Genomic DNA, 16,036 nt, shown 5'->3' on the forward strand with positions numbered 1-16,036 from the left:
CACTCACAATAATGAGACACTTGTAGATTCAATTTTCACTTTAATAGCTACCACTGTTTGCTGCTTTATGCCATGTTGCCTTTTAATTAAAACAAAAAGTGACATAAAACACTTGAAAAATATGTACCAATAATAGCAGGAGTTAAATAATCTTTTAAGCCTGTTGGTTTGGAGTTGTAACCTACGACAATGAGATGAAAGCTGCAGATTTTGGTGCTAGTTGGGTGACTTTGGCAAAAACTGCATTTAAGCAATATAATATTCTTTGACTTTGTTGATACCTTTTTGTTCTGCTCATTAAAGAGTAAACACATAAGTATGGAAATCCAAGTGCTTTGAGACTAATGTTTTATGGAGGCAAAAAAAGAACATAGCTGCCACTAAATATTTAAATTGAACTCAATTTAACAGATAAAATATTTAAATCCATGTGTTTTGCTCTATCTGTTTAATACCCTTGTAAAACATTCACAGGGTTGTGTTGAAACCTTGGATTAAAAAATGGAATAAAAAAGACTGCTGAGGTCAAAATGTTAACTGTTTAAGTTTGAAGGATTAAAGAAATCAGTCCATCATATTGTACTATTTGAGATGTTAAAGCTTCTGCTGTATTATGCTATCATATTTTGACAAGCCGTCTCTGCCATCATCGACTTACATTTGGTCCTCAGATAAGGTCCCTTATTTGTCATTTCTTAATCGGCATTTCTTGTTTGAAAAGATTTTATTCATGAGATTCAGTTCTCCTGCTGGCCTAAATGGTGGCTGGTAATAGGGAAGAACTGCACCACAGGGAGTGTCAAGTTTTCTGAGAGGTAGTTCAGCGGAAAGTTGTCAGCTCAGATGCAAACAACACAAATATAAATTCAATTCATATAGTTATTGAATATTTGATAGAATGCCAGATGATTCCTGCAGTCAGTTAGATAGACTCATCCGTTTGGGCTGAGCTAAAGCTGCTGTGATTAGGAAAAAAGGTGTTTCCTTGAAGCAAACAATACATTGGATTTCTAGCACCTGTGCATGAAACTGTGTAGTTAAAGTTGCAATTCATATTATAATGTTAGTTTGCATAAACAAAACAAGACTATAGATATCTGTAGCTCAGGCAACACACCAATAATATCATGAAAAATGATCCTTTTGACAAGGAAGTGCTGTTATGAAATAAACGGATTCCAGCCTATTGGATTAAAAGGGGGATGTACAGAAGGTTTATGGCATCATAATTCAAAATGAAAATAGTAGAACTATTGCAGCTTCTGCAAGAAATGTTCTAATTGAATTACCTGGCAGGAAATTGGATGAAAGAGCATTATCAGATTTCTTGTCATAACAACAGAAAACACACTTCACGGGAACCGAACGTAAGGGTTGAATGCTCTGTCTGCATGAAGAACTTTAAGTGGTGAAGAATACACAATTTATTAATACAAATAATGATACTGAAGTTTATCCTAATATTAAATATGTGAAAATATATGGAGGAAAAAAATTTCTTCACAGTGCAGAAGAAAGTATATCAAATGTTGAAAGTTACACAATGTAATAGTTCATGAAAAACATTAGCTCATCTAGAATTTGATGATAGGAACAAAGTTGAGAATGAGCCATGTGCAGCTTCGCCTTCTCTTTTAACATCAAACTGTAAACTTGGTAAATGGACTGTACTTATATAGCTCTTTTCTAGCCATTTTTCATTCCAATCTTAATTTTCATCTTCACATCAAAAAAGTCACCCAGTCCTGTTTCCTTCACCTCCACACCATCAGTAAAATCAAACCTGTCCTCTCCCGGCCCGATTTAGAAAAGTTATCAATGCACTCATTTTCTCCAGACTCGACTACTGCAACTCCCTCCTCTCCGGTCTTGACAATAAATCCCTCTCTCGCCTCCAACTTGTTGAAAACGCAGCAACTAGGCTTCTCACTGGTTTTAGCAAAGACAACATATTACACCTGTTTTAGCCTCGCTGCACTGGCTCCCTGTACGTTTTAGAATTGGTTTTAAAGTTTTACTGATTACTTTTAAAGCTCGTTTAGGTCTGGCACCCGGCTACATTACAGATTTACTGACATCCTACGAGCCTCCCCGCAGCCTTAGATCTTCAGGCAGGTCCCTTTTAGCTGTGCCAGGGTCGAAACTCAAGACCAGAGGTGACCGAGCTTTTGCGGTCCGAGCCCCTCGACTCTGGAACGACCTGCCTGAGGAGATAAGGCTGGCACCATCAGTTTCATCTTTTAAGTCACTTCTTAAACACACTTTTATCAAGTGGCTTTTTTTATAACCTTTTTATTTACTTTATGCATGTATCTTTTCATTGTTGATTTTATTACCTTACTTTGCTGTGTGCTGTTCAGCACTTTGTAAACCTGTATTTTTTAAAAGTGCTATACAAATAAAGATTTATTATTATTATCTTGACTACTCAAAGTGCTATACAGCACATGTCACATTTATCTATTCATGCACACACTGCAGCACTTCTTTTGTTATATACTGCTTTATTATTGCTCTAACACACACATTCATTCCCCGATGGATACATTGGGAAGCAACGTGGGGTTCAATATCTTGCCCAAGGACACTTCGGCATGTAGTCAGGGGAAGCCTGGAATCGAACCACCGACTTTCAGGTTGCTCTTCCTCCTGAGCTACAGCCACCTCATCTAGGAACAAAGGAGACCAGCAGCTGGAGTTGTAGCAGAGGCGTGTTGGATAGGTTTTTTGTCTTATTTTGCATTTCGTGATGCAGAAAATGACTTGATTTGGAGAAAGATCTGGACTGTTGTCAGGGCAGTCCAGCACCTGGACGCTTCTATATGAAGCCACGTTGTTGTAATAGATTCAGTATGTGGTATTGCTGAAATATGCAGCTTTTTCTGAAAAATAAATGATCTGGATCGGAGTGTATATTCTGAAATATGTTCCTCTCAGCACTGATTGTGTCTTTCCAGATGTGCATCCAGAGTTTTTGATTTTTGGGTTTGTAACTGTACTTCATAAAAAGAGACGGCTCAGTGTCCTGCAGTGAAGTCCGTGTAGGATGCAATCAAATCCTGCACGTCTTTAGTACTTTTATTTATGTCTATTTTGTATCTATGTGTTTAGGTTTCTGTGTATACATTTATGCATAAAATATGTACATAAATAGACATATGGGTAGATATAAATAATTTTTCCTTTTTTTAGTATTACAGTATATCCCACTTGCTCTTAATAAGAGCAAGTGTAAATATGTAAATATGGCTCTTGAGAAGGTTCTCAGTGTTAAAGTAATTTAGTTAAGTTCTCATTTATACACAATGAATAGGAAAATAAAAATATAGGATTTTAATATGTACAATTCAAGATAGTGACATAGTGATAGTGTGCATATACAAGTTTATCCAAGCAAATATGACCAGAACTAAGAAATGCTGCCCTACATTATGTGAAATTATACTTGGCTGTCAAGATGCTCGTTGCACAGCATTACTGAGCATAGTAATATCACACATCAGAAGTGTGTGCTTACAGTAAATGTCATTCAAAACCTCACATTTCTTGTTATGAAATGGTTAGAGATATGATAAATAGATCTCTCCTCTATCTCTCAATTTACCATCACTGCTGAAGATTCTCCAGGGACTGTTGCTTTAGCTTCAGCCTCTTTTTTTCAGCAGGAAATTCAAATTCTCTCAAGATTTGATCAACTAAACCCCTCACGCTGTTGAAATACACCATGGTATTAACATTTTAGCTGCTAAAAACAGTGTGAATGTTTACAAAGTACACAAAAAGAAAAACTGTTTCACTCATTCATTGTTTTCATTTGGTAGGTTAGAAGTAGCTCTGAGAACTTTTCTGCTTTCTGTGGATTTAGTCAGTCTTGCTTGCTTCTCTCTCTTCTCGTAATCCCTTTCTGACTCAATGATGTTGAGATCAGATCTCTGTGGGGATGTACCATCTGTTGCTGAGCTCATTGTTTCTCTTGTGACTGAAAATAGATATTTCTGTCTTTTGCCCTGTGTTTGGGGTCATTGTCATGCTACAGAACAAATGTGGAGCAAATCAGATGATGCTACTTAATGGAAAAATTAAAAAGCACACAGAGCTCCTCAAAGCTTCTACAGTCCTGTGCAATGCATAACAAAAAGTAGAGATCTTCAGGCAGTGTTTTACTTTAAGTGATATTTAATTCCTGTGGGGAAGGGAAGCACAGGTACAATGCCCTGGTATTTCAGCGTCTTGTTTAGCTCATTAAGTGTGTATTAGCAAATTAACAGATCCAAGCAGAGTCTGTTCAGTCTTGGCAATATACTACAGTTTTCTACATTTGAATGTTTATCTGATGATTTTTCACACCCTTCTGACACATTGTCTGATGCACCAGCTCTCAGAATATGTTTGGATTAGTTAATGTACACTCACTGATGTATTTGGCACTCAGTGATTTAAATGTGTGTATTTAGCACAAGTGAACCTGCATATGCTTGTGACCTTGATACACCCACATAAAGCTGTATACGGGTGTCAGTGAGAACCACTCAAGACTATTCAGACACAAGATTACACAGAGTAAGCAGCTGAAAGCAAAGAAAGAATACAAAGAGTTTTAGCTAATTTTCAATGAGATTTAAATTTCATCATTTTAGGTTAAACTTCATTTAGTCATAATTTATTCATGTAGACATTTAGGCTTTGAAGAGAACTGTGATAATAGACTTTTTTCTCTAAAAAGAGAAGATAATGTTCTGTAAGAAAAAGTAATTTTTTTAATTTAAGAGTGATTCAGGTCAGTGAGGTTCACCAATTTTCTTTTTTAAAACTAAATAATTTGAATGAAATTTCAGTCAGTCAAAGATAGTTTGAGTTATTTAGCAAAACAATATAAAATGAATTTTTTTTTTTTTGGACAGTGTCACACTTGTGTTTAGCATGTGCAGCTGCACCGTAGCAGCAGAAAGGATTAACAGATGCCCGTGTGAGTTAACTTCCCTAAAAGCAGGGGTGTATTGAAGTGTACATACACAATAATAAAGTTTATTAAATCCTTAGTACTTGAAAGTATCTGAGTAGATTTTCATATACTCTCTTGTGTTTCTAAAAATTAATTTTGTTGTCCATTACACCAGTGTTTTCAAAAGCAGTCATGGAGCATAACACTGCCCCTAAGTGCGACTAAACACAAACACAGTTCTGAGCTAAACACCAGAAAACCACAACCTGCGGCTGTTTGCGGCATGAACCATTTCAGCAAAAATTGTCAAAAACTTTGCTTTTAACCAAAAGGCACATTTGACATTTCGATTGTTTTTGTGGTCACCATACTAAAATCAACTAAAATTTAAAACCCGATGCACCGTGTAACAAGCCACACATGATTACAAGACTATAAATACGCACAATTCTACATAATTATATCAGTTTGGCTTAAATAAATTTAAGATGTTATACTTGGTAATTTTTCAAGTTTTATGTATAAAAACATTTCTTGCTAATCCTTTTGCACAAATATCTTTGTTATTAATTGAAATGATTTTAGTTGAAATTGTATTTAATCTATTTCACATACCACCATATAAGACATGTCAGAGGAAACATCTTGCAGGCTTGTAGCGTGTTAACACAACAGCACATGACCTTTTATGGGGGTGGTGGTGTTGCTGGAACTTATTATTAGCACTTTGCAACAGTCAGCCTGCTACAGCACTTTCCCCTTGACTGGATTTAAATTATACTGGTGGTTATATTTGAGCCATACTTCCCAAAAAAGGAAAAAATAAATCTGTTTCCATTACTCTATAACCATACCTCAGTGTCTAAATTAAAATTATATGTGATGTACAATGTTAAATAACATGAAATGAAAGTAAAATATGCCCCACAGACTCAAACAGTGTGTCCATTAAAAAGCTGCATATATTTATCTCACCTGTCAGTTTTCGTATTACATTCTTAAACTGAATCAGTTTATTTAGTAAAACATTCATGTTGTTCTGGGTTTTTGGAATCACCTAAATGAAATCTTAAAGAACTGCAGTGAAACCTTGACACTCTTCTACATTTACGCATTATTAATAGTCACCATTTCATCTCAAGACAATGCCTGAGCAGAAGCAGGAAGATTATGCAGACTCAAATGATGTGAAGTGTTGCACTTAATATAGATTATTAGTTGTCAATATGGGGGATTCTTGGAAAAACAATGCAAGTCTCTCTCAGTCCAACAAGAACTGTTTACATTTACTCCAATAAATAGTACTTTAGACACAGCTTGAATTTGATAATTGTGCAATGGTGCCATTAAACCTGGAGCGATGTTCTTTCTGTCTTTATCAGAGCTATTGTCAATTGGATTATTGTTCCCTGCTGCAGATTAAATGCCAGTTCTATATCGTTTGGCTGTGACATTTCATGCTCATTATAGGTTGAAAGATTTTCAATTAGCTCGAAGTCTAAACACACAAAAAGGCATTGACATGGCTCTGGGTGTTAAATTGTCAGGAAAGCTTTTTCATGTTTTGCAAAGATGGACAAATTAGTGTTAAATGAAATTTCATGTATGTAAGTTGTATGCTAATACAAATCCTACTGTACAAATACACTGATATGATAAAAAAAACAAAGATTCTGATTGAAAAGAGACTAGGGAAAACACCTCCCATCTTCTCCCAGAGTCTCCCATACAACAGTTTTCTTTTTTTTTTTTGACATTTTGGCTTCACTGACCAGAGAATAGAAGATATTTTGAAAGTGAAAATGAATTTGACCAAAGTGATAAATCATTTAAATCTGGCCGATGTGCCCATGAGAGTAGAAGTGTTCCTTATAGCAATGCAAGAAATAACACCCTCTCATTAAATAAATTCAAATGTGTAGGGAAACTTGGAAGAAAAAAAAACAAAAAAAAACATGCCAGTTCATATTAAAGCAAGCCTCACCTTATCTGCAATACAAGGGTGATGCAACAAGGAGCTGTTTTAGCATCGCCAGAGGCAAACAGATGTGTGTCTGAAAGCACTGCTATATGTTCCTCAGAGATGTGGAATATTTAGAAATTTTTTCATGTGTCTGATTTTGAACTAGAGTAGAAAAAATGAACAGGCTCAAGCTTATCATTTTTGCATGTTTTTGTTTAATATTTTGTTGGATTTGTTATTAAGGCCAACTTAAACATAGATGACGAAAAAACATTGCCAGGCTAAGAATAAACGCATATACTGCCCAAATGAGAAGGTCTTTTAAGGCAACCATACTAACAGCCTTCTCTGTTTTATATATCAGGTCCTTGTGCATAAGCTTATTACCTTTACCCCTTAAGCAAGAAATTAATTTGACAAGCAAATAAAATCTGACCAAGATATTTAATTCATAACATAAACCCCAAACATCCCATCTCGAATTATATGCTGGTCCCACATTTACATTTTATACTAATGTAAAAAGATGCTGCTCTTGAAACTAATAAAGCTTTAAGATTTAAGATTGTCATCTCATTAATGATATTGATTATGCTGTATATTACTACCAGAACAATACTTGAATGCCATACATTGCTTCCCTTTATATTGGACTGAATAATTCAAATCTGAATAAATCACACAGTGGATTAAATGCACACTGCTGACTAGCCAGTAACTAATCCATTTGCTCCCACCAGTGGTTATAATCCTTGCTGACTTCTGCCCATAACTTGCTCTGTGCATTAATTTTAGAAAAATGTGCAAACTACACCATGCAGTCTTTAGCAATATTCTAATATACAACAAATAATACACTGCTCAAAAAAATAAAGGGAGCACTTAAACAACACAATGTAACTCTAAGTCAATCCCACTTCTGTGAAATCAAACTGTCCACTTAGGAAGCAACACCGATTAACAATCAATTTCACATGCAAGACACCCCCAATAAAGGAGTGGTTCTGCAGGTGGTAACCACAGACCACTTCTCAGTTCCTGCTTTCTGGCTGATGTTTTGGTCACTTTTGAATGCTGGCGGTGCTTTCACTCTAGTGGTAGCATGAGACGGAGTCTACAACCCACACAAGTGGCTCAGGTAGTGCAGCTCATCCAGGATGGCACATCAATGCGAGCTGTGGCAAGAAGGTTTGCTTTGTCTGTCAGCGCAGTGTCCAGAAAATGGAGGCGCTACCAGGAGACAGACCGGTACATCAGGAGACTTGGAGGAGGCCTTAGGAGGGCATCAACCCAGCAGCAGGACCGCTACCTCCGCCTTTGTGCAAGGAGGAACAGGAGGAGCACTGCCAGAGCCCTGCAAAATGACCTCCAGCAGGCCACAAATGTGCATGTGTCTGCTCAAACGGTCAGAAACAAACTCCATGAGGGTGGTATGAGGGCGCAAGGTCCACAGGTGGGGGTTGTGCTTACAGCCCAACGCCATGCAGAACGTTTGGCATTTGCCAGAGAAAACCAAGATTGGTAACTGCGCCACTGGCGCCCTGTGCTCTTCACAGATGAAATCAGATTCACACTGAGCACATGTGACAGATGTGACAGAGTCTGGAGACACCGTGGAGAATGTTCTGCTGCCTGCAACATCCTCCAGCATGACCAGTTTGGCAGTGGGTCAGTAATGGTATGGGGTGGCATTTAGGGGGCCGCACAGCACTCCATGTACTCGCCAGAGGTAGCCTGACTGCCATTAGGTACCGAGATGAGATCCTCAGACCCCTTGTGACAATGCTAGACCTCATGTGGCTGGAGTGTGTCAGCAGTATCCTGCAAGACGAAGGCATTGATGCTATGGACTGGCCTGCCCGTTCCCCAGACCTGAATCCAATTGAACACATCTGGGACATCATGTCTCGCTCCATCCACCAACGCCCCGTTGCACGACAGACTGTCCAGGAGTTGGTGGACGCTTTAGTCCAGGTCTGGGAGGGGATGCCTCAGGAGACCATCCGCCACCTCATCAGGAGCATGCCCAGGCATTGTAGGGAGGTCATACAGGCCCATGGAGGCCACACACACTACTGAACCTCATTTTGACTTGCTTTAAAGACATTATATCAAAGTTGGATCAGCCTGTAGTGTGTTTTTCCACTTAAATTTTGAGTGTGACTCCAAATCTAGACCTCCATGGGTTAATAAATTTGATTTCCATTGATCATTTTTGTATGATTTTGTTGTCAGCACATTCAACTATGTAAAGAATAAAGTGTATAATAAGAATATTTCATTCATTCAGATCTAGGATGTGTTATTTTAGTGTTCCCTTTATTTTTTTAAGAAGTGTATGTTTTTGTAATTAACACCACTGTCTGTACACTCTAATCACAATTAACATGTGTTTTGAAAAGCAAACTATGTGTAATTTGATGAGATTAAGAATGGGATTAGATTTTAATTACATTAATTAGCTGAAATGGGGAGTGACTGAAGAACAGCTGTCAGTCTGTTTACACCTGAGTCTTGCACAGAACATAATCAGGATCCATCTAACAAGTCTTCTGGGATATATAGATCATTAGGCTGTCTAGATGTCTGTTTTAGGATGATCGCTTTGACACTGCATAATTATTTCTGGTTTTGTATTTCAAAACTCTTCAAAAGCTTTTGTTTTGTTTTCTTTTGTTTTGTTTTGTTTTGTTTTGTTTTGTTTTGCTGAATGTTGTGAAGCAGCCTGTTTTTGTATATGTTCTGTTATTATCAGACTGATTCAGTTGATGACAGTTACAGTAGCGGTAATATCTCAGCATTGTAGACTCCAAATATTGTGATCATTGTTTCCTTTTGTGTGTGTTTGTGTTTGTGTGTGTTGACAGGTAGCTCCTTCCCGTAACGGAACTTTTTTCCTGTACAATACTTCCTTTCACAATACTTTCAACCAGTCACTCTTAAGTGAACTGGTTGCGCTGTTAAGCTTGTTTATTAGTTTTATTACAATCTCGTTGCATTGGTGTTTACAGGCCTTTATTACTCCCTGTGGAGAAGCACGTCACATGTCACGCCACACTGGAAGCAAGCTGCATCGATTTTATCTGCTCATTTCTTCTTAATTTGGTAATTTGTTTCACTTGGTAACTGGAGCCAGCCACAACCTGTTTATTTAAATTCAAGACAGCAAACCTTTGTGGAAAAATTCCTCGTGAATAAAGTATTGACAAATAACATTTCTTAACACCCTGTGAGTGGTCAGCCTGTGGCTAAAAGTCAGACCACACAAATATTTTCTGCACACATTGATGCTGGAGGGTTTCGAATTTTATGTTTTCTTTGGAATAAATTATGTATGCTGACACTGTACTTTTTATTATAATAAAGTCAGGCCCTTTTAAACCACATTGATGTTGGTTAAACATGTGTTAACATCTTATATGTTGTGCAGATCTTAAAAACTGACAAGACATTCCTCCAGACCATAGTTCAATATGGCATACTCATCTTTCATAAACACGTGTTTCCAATACACATTGGATTTGTTGTTTTTTTTTCTTATGAACTACTGTAGACTGAGCTAACTCCATCTGATCTAACAAAGGAAGGAAAACACAGGGAGCATGAGTGGGCAAATGAAAAACCAAAATTGCATTGTAACAGCTAACACAATGAAATTGTGTTTGACAATACAGCTGCAGACATTGATAATATTTATTTTCTATCTAACTATCCATCCATCTATTGGCATGTCCTTTCATTACTCCCATCTTTACTGGGTATTTTCATCTGTGAGTAGCAGCTTCTCTGGCAGCTTGAGCAGAAAGTCTTATTACAGCAGTCGGTTAGAGTTAATGTTAAAGACCGCTTCTGCTGAACTGCAGCATTTGGAAGGAAAATTAAAAAATTTAACAGCTAGTATGAAATTCTGAAACAAGTTCTTTTGTGAGTGGATTTTCTTAACCTTTTGCCAGTTTGTTTCTGAATTAAACCTTAACGATTAGCCAGTGCAGACAATCACTCTTTTAACTCCAGAGGAGGTTTTATGGCTCGCAAGCACTGCTGATCATAGCTGGACAGAAACACCTTTTTAGACCACAAATAAAGAGAACAGACATTAGAACATATGTTTCTTTTATCTAATGTGTCATGCAAATTTACTTTTTTTTACATTTCTTGTCACATTTAGCCATCAAAAAGGTAAAGACCGTCTGTTGTATGAATAGTGTCCATATTTAATTCATTTATATAACTCCATTATTAATTTTAGTCCTGCTTGCTGACATTTCCTACTTCCCAAATGCCAACAAAATATAAAGACCGTTAGCTGCATCTGGCTGCTTGTGAGACGTCAAATTGATTTACATCCACTGCAGCTCTGATTACGTAATCAGACGTGTTATTCAGCATGTGTCAGATTCATGATTGTTTTTTTCCTGTTTCTTGGAATTCATCGGCTAAATGCTTCATAATACATGTTGAATGGCGGCACAGGGCCTTTACGTCATTAAAGTTAGTTAGCACAAGCTAGAAAACATTTATTAAAAGTGATAAAGAGGTTCATACTAATATTTTTATTGTACTGGCCAAATGTGATTTATTCTATTATATAAACTATAACTAAGTACATAATAGATTATGTAAGTAAATAATGATTTGTTAAAATATTAATTAGCTTATTGTTTACCTGCTTCATTCAAGATATGCTAAGAAGAGGATCTGAACTGGTTAAATATTCCCTTCAGATTAAATAAATGTACCTATTAGTTTCTAATTATTCTTATAGGTTCACAACAAACTTATGTGACTAATGAAATAATGTCAATACAAACAAAAAAATTCTCTTCCCGTTTTGCATATTGTGTATATTCATTGCATAGAGGAACCATAGAAATTCTCCCACCTGTAACAAACCCTTTATCTGTAAAACTGAGAGCTGAGAAAACTGTATTATATTATGCCCTCTACTTTCTGGAGTTATTTTTGACTGACTGGTTGCAAAAACTGTTCCATTTTGAGATTTATCTGCAATGGCATCCATAGCAATGGCATTAATTTTGTTTTACAGCTACCTGCTTGCCTAAGCACTCAGTTGCTTGGAGATTGGGTTGAATTGATCTAATTTCTGATTTACTTCCCACCTGCACATTTATGAATTTGCTGAAAGGGGAGAGGTTTTACACAAAGAGAGAAAATATTCTCTTTCATGTTTGAGTATGAGCAGGGATGCAGCTTCTCGCTTGTTAAACTTTGTGGTAGTGATCCATAATTTTCAACATTTTTGTAGACAAATCTGTCCACTCAATAATCACTAAATAAAATTTCTAACTGCCTCTAACCTAATTAGTAACACTGTCTAATCCTAAAAAGTTTAGTTTAGTTTGAGCTTAGTTTGATTAGTATTAGCATTAGTGTTTCATTCCATGACTGATGCTGCTTCAGTGTGGCTTTAACATTACAAGTCTTACTTATTGTTGAGAGTGCTATAATTTCTTGATTAGAGTCCTCTTAGATTTATTGTGTTATTATAGAGTAATAGTACAGACAAACTGATAATGAAAGGCAATGATTTTTCAAAACTTTACTACTTTGGTGATTTCTGCTAAATGCTGAGATTGTCATGCTATTTTTTTCTTACAGTGAGAGTACTAACATCCTATACTGCTATAACGAAGGCATTTTTAGACTGATTGCTGCCATATTTTGGCCTATTTTTAGCTTTAAGGGTCTTAAGCAAGACCCTTAGTGCTACTGCCTAACCACTGTAAGTTGCTTGTGCACAAGCGTCAGCTAAATGAATGTAATGTAATGTAATTATTGATCATCCCAAAATTTCAGTAGCCACTGAAAAGAAACACTTTTCAAGGATACCCATTCAGCTCTTATAAGCAGCTTCATATTCAAATAAAGCATATTCTAAAGCTTAAACTAACAACAACAAAAAAAACAATTTGATATGTGTAGATGTAAGTGTGCAATATGTGACTCTCTCTTGCTCCGTAACTGCTGTAGTTCCAGTTTCTCTTATTTGAATCGTGTCAGCTTGTCCTGCCAAGCTGAGTCCCTGCTGTGCGGCAGAGAGCAAGTAATCTTCCAGATATTCATTCACAGAATAGCTAACAAGATTTCCTCAAGAAGAGAGATAAAGCAGAGGCCACATCCCCCCCCCAGTACCACCACCGTCAGCACCACAGCCACTCCCAAAATGGGCTGACATTCTGCTCCTATGTGCAATTTTCGATATTTCTATAAGGTTGTCTATTGAACCTTCGAAGTGAAATAGTTTAACTCCTATTGGCACTAAAAGAAAGTCAGGATTTTACTAAAAGTCATTAGGATTGATTCTCTTTGGGCCTTGAGTGTCTGTACCAAAACTCAAAGGAATCCTTTTAAAACTTGCCAATATTTGTATTATATATTAAGCAAAAGTGTCAGCCTCTTGGCGACACTGCAGAAAAAACATTAGGATGCATCCTCTTGGAACCATGAGTGGTCGTATGGAAGTTGACAACAAATCATTTTAAATGTTTTTTTTTATATTTTAATGGGTAGGGAACTGGCTGTAAAACTAGCCACACAAAGTATTTCATGGTGCCAAAGTCAACTACAAATCTAGGAAAAATGAGTAGAAGCTGGCATTAGCGAGTGGTGGGAAATGAGAATCAAGCATTCATTCAACCTGGTGGTAACTTGTGTGTTTCACACTGCAGCCAGTGGCATCGTCTGCTGGCTAAGCTTGCCTGTAGTCCTTGTTGTATATACACTTACTGAATTACAACATGCTGTTTATAATGTAGGTATCATAGTTTTGTTTAATGAAAAGAAAAGTCCTAATGATAGGAAATGAGCCCTTTATAGCATGATCAACTTATTTCTGTTTAGTCGTTCTGTTTAATTTTCACAATTTTTCTTTTCTTTTCTTTTTTTTTTTCATTGCACAGTGTCGTGTCTATGTGTGTCTGTACACACAAGTTTATTTTCAAGGACTTAATCTATTTGAGCAGGACAAACTGAGCAAGGTATAACATGCATTATTTCATCCTTTCTATTTCTTTGTGTGTGTGTGTGTGTGTGTGTGTGTGTGTGTGTGTGTGTGTGTGTGTGTGTGTGTGTGTGTGTCATAGCACTATTAGTTGGTTGACTGAACCACAGACGAGCTATGCTTTACAGAATCAAAATTACACCAAAACCATTTTTCATACTCCTCACAGGCAGAGAGCCATAGATGGGCCCGCTCACTTCCCTTATTTGTCCTTGTCTGAAGCAGGTTGCTGCTGGCTGACATAGCCTGAATTTAAGTGGACATCAATCTCGATACAGAGGCAGAGCCCAGAGTAATATTACCTTGTTAATTTTTTTCAGCAGTTTAGCAGGACACAACAAACAAGCACATTTTTATATTTTGGAAAAAATGAGCAATTAAGTCTTTTAAGCTAAACAAAATATTTCAAATAGGTTGTGCTTATACAGCATGGTGATTTTTTTTGCTTCCTATTTGTTTTTTAAAAAAAACAAAGCATATAAGCAATATGACAAGATGCATCTAATTAAATGGCTGTGTCTTGTTGATAACAAAATTTCCTCTGGCTAGCTAGTGGCCTATCTCAGCGCTGCAAAAATGATGCAGGGAAAATTTGGCTCAGCGTGGCAGCCATGCCACAGCGGACTGGACTTCATGTACTCCTCATAAATGAGAGTCATTAATTCTCCATGTAGGTAGTTTTTCACATGCATTGCAGGAGCTCTTCTTCCTCAGGGACAAAGCCATACCACCCCGATTCTTATTCTCTATCCCTCCTTCTTCTCTGTATCATGTCTGTCTGTTTTCCCTCTGCAATGTATGAAAATAAAAGTTCCAGCTTTCCAATGGTTGAGTCCGTCTGATAAGCTGCAGATAAGTTACCAGTGGTGGGAAACATTGCCATTGCCTCTAAAGCTAGGGGCACTTTTGCTATCCCTATAAAAAAAAAAATTTAAAAAGATTTGTTCTCAGTTGGTTAAACTGACCTAAATTCTCAGTATTTGCTGTTTCTAAGCTTTTGCTTGAATTTAAGTATTCCTTAACATGTTTGTTTTGTGCGCAGACTTCCATATGACAGCTGAATAAATTTACATAATAATCACATTAAATAACAAAATGAACAGCAATACAAAATTCAAGTCATTTCCACATCATCCAGTATTCAGACTGCTGCTGTGTAATGTTAAAATCCACTATAAAAACAGAGTAGCATCACAGCTGTCAGGCAAGTGATAAAAATCTTAATGACTTGTTTGATCATTCTGTTGATCCAGGTGTTATCTGCACTTATAGACCATATGGTTGCACAGTAGTGCAATTGAGGAGCTACTCTAGAAAAAACATTTAGCACTGAAGCAATCTGTATATTAAGATCTCAGCAAACATCACGGACCATTTACAATTCATGCTGTAAACAAACAGAAGAGCTCTTCAAAGGCTCTGACTTCAACATAACTGGAAATGAGCCAATGTTTCTCAGCTTTTTCCCCTGTCATTAGTGATCCCAGAAGAATAAACAGCTGGACAGGTTTCATATCGAAGTAGGGCTTTTTTTATTTTGTTTGTTTTTTTTCTGTTTGTTTGCTTCATTGTTTGTTTCTTCTATGGTGTTGCTGTCCTATTTTGCTTTTTTTTTTTTTTTTTTTCATCAAAATACATTATGATGATGTTATCTGTTCATTCCCAAGCTTTATATGTGAAGGTGGGGTGGTGGGTGCAGTAAGCTGTTTGAAACAAATAAAATAAATAAATGAAAAAGAAAAGCAACAGGCTCCTTTCTGCATTTTTGCACAGAATAAATAAACTTTTAAAGACATCAGCGGTGCTTTAGAAGTCACTGTTTTGGTGCAAATGATAGTATGGTCTTATTTAGTAACAAGGTAATTGTAGAGTCCTCATAACGAGCTGCTGGTGAGGTCCTGTCCTGGGAGGTCTGTGGATGGAGAAATCTGTCCTGACAGACTCAGTGTGTCCACATATTGTTTAGGAGTGACTAAGTGGTTTGGTGATGTCAGATTCCCTGTGGCTTGTCATTACAACTCAGACCTTCTATTACAGAGACTGATTCAATCTGATATAAAAATCTTCAGGAAAGTACTTTAATGCTGTTTCACAAAAATTTAATCTCTGA

General features: G+C 36.8%; 1 protein-coding gene across 3 annotated transcripts in view; it reads left to right on the forward strand.

Moving 5' to 3' along the window:
* The window catches only part of gpc6b (glypican 6b), an 89,969-nt gene that overhangs the window by 38,543 nt on the left and 35,390 nt on the right, over nt 1–16,036 (forward strand). The gene's annotated exons all lie outside the window — the stretch shown is intronic.

This window comes from Melanotaenia boesemani, chromosome 12 (assembly GCF_017639745.1).
Source record: "Melanotaenia boesemani isolate fMelBoe1 chromosome 12, fMelBoe1.pri, whole genome shotgun sequence".
Lineage (NCBI taxonomy): Eukaryota > Metazoa > Chordata > Actinopteri > Atheriniformes > Melanotaeniidae > Melanotaenia > Melanotaenia boesemani.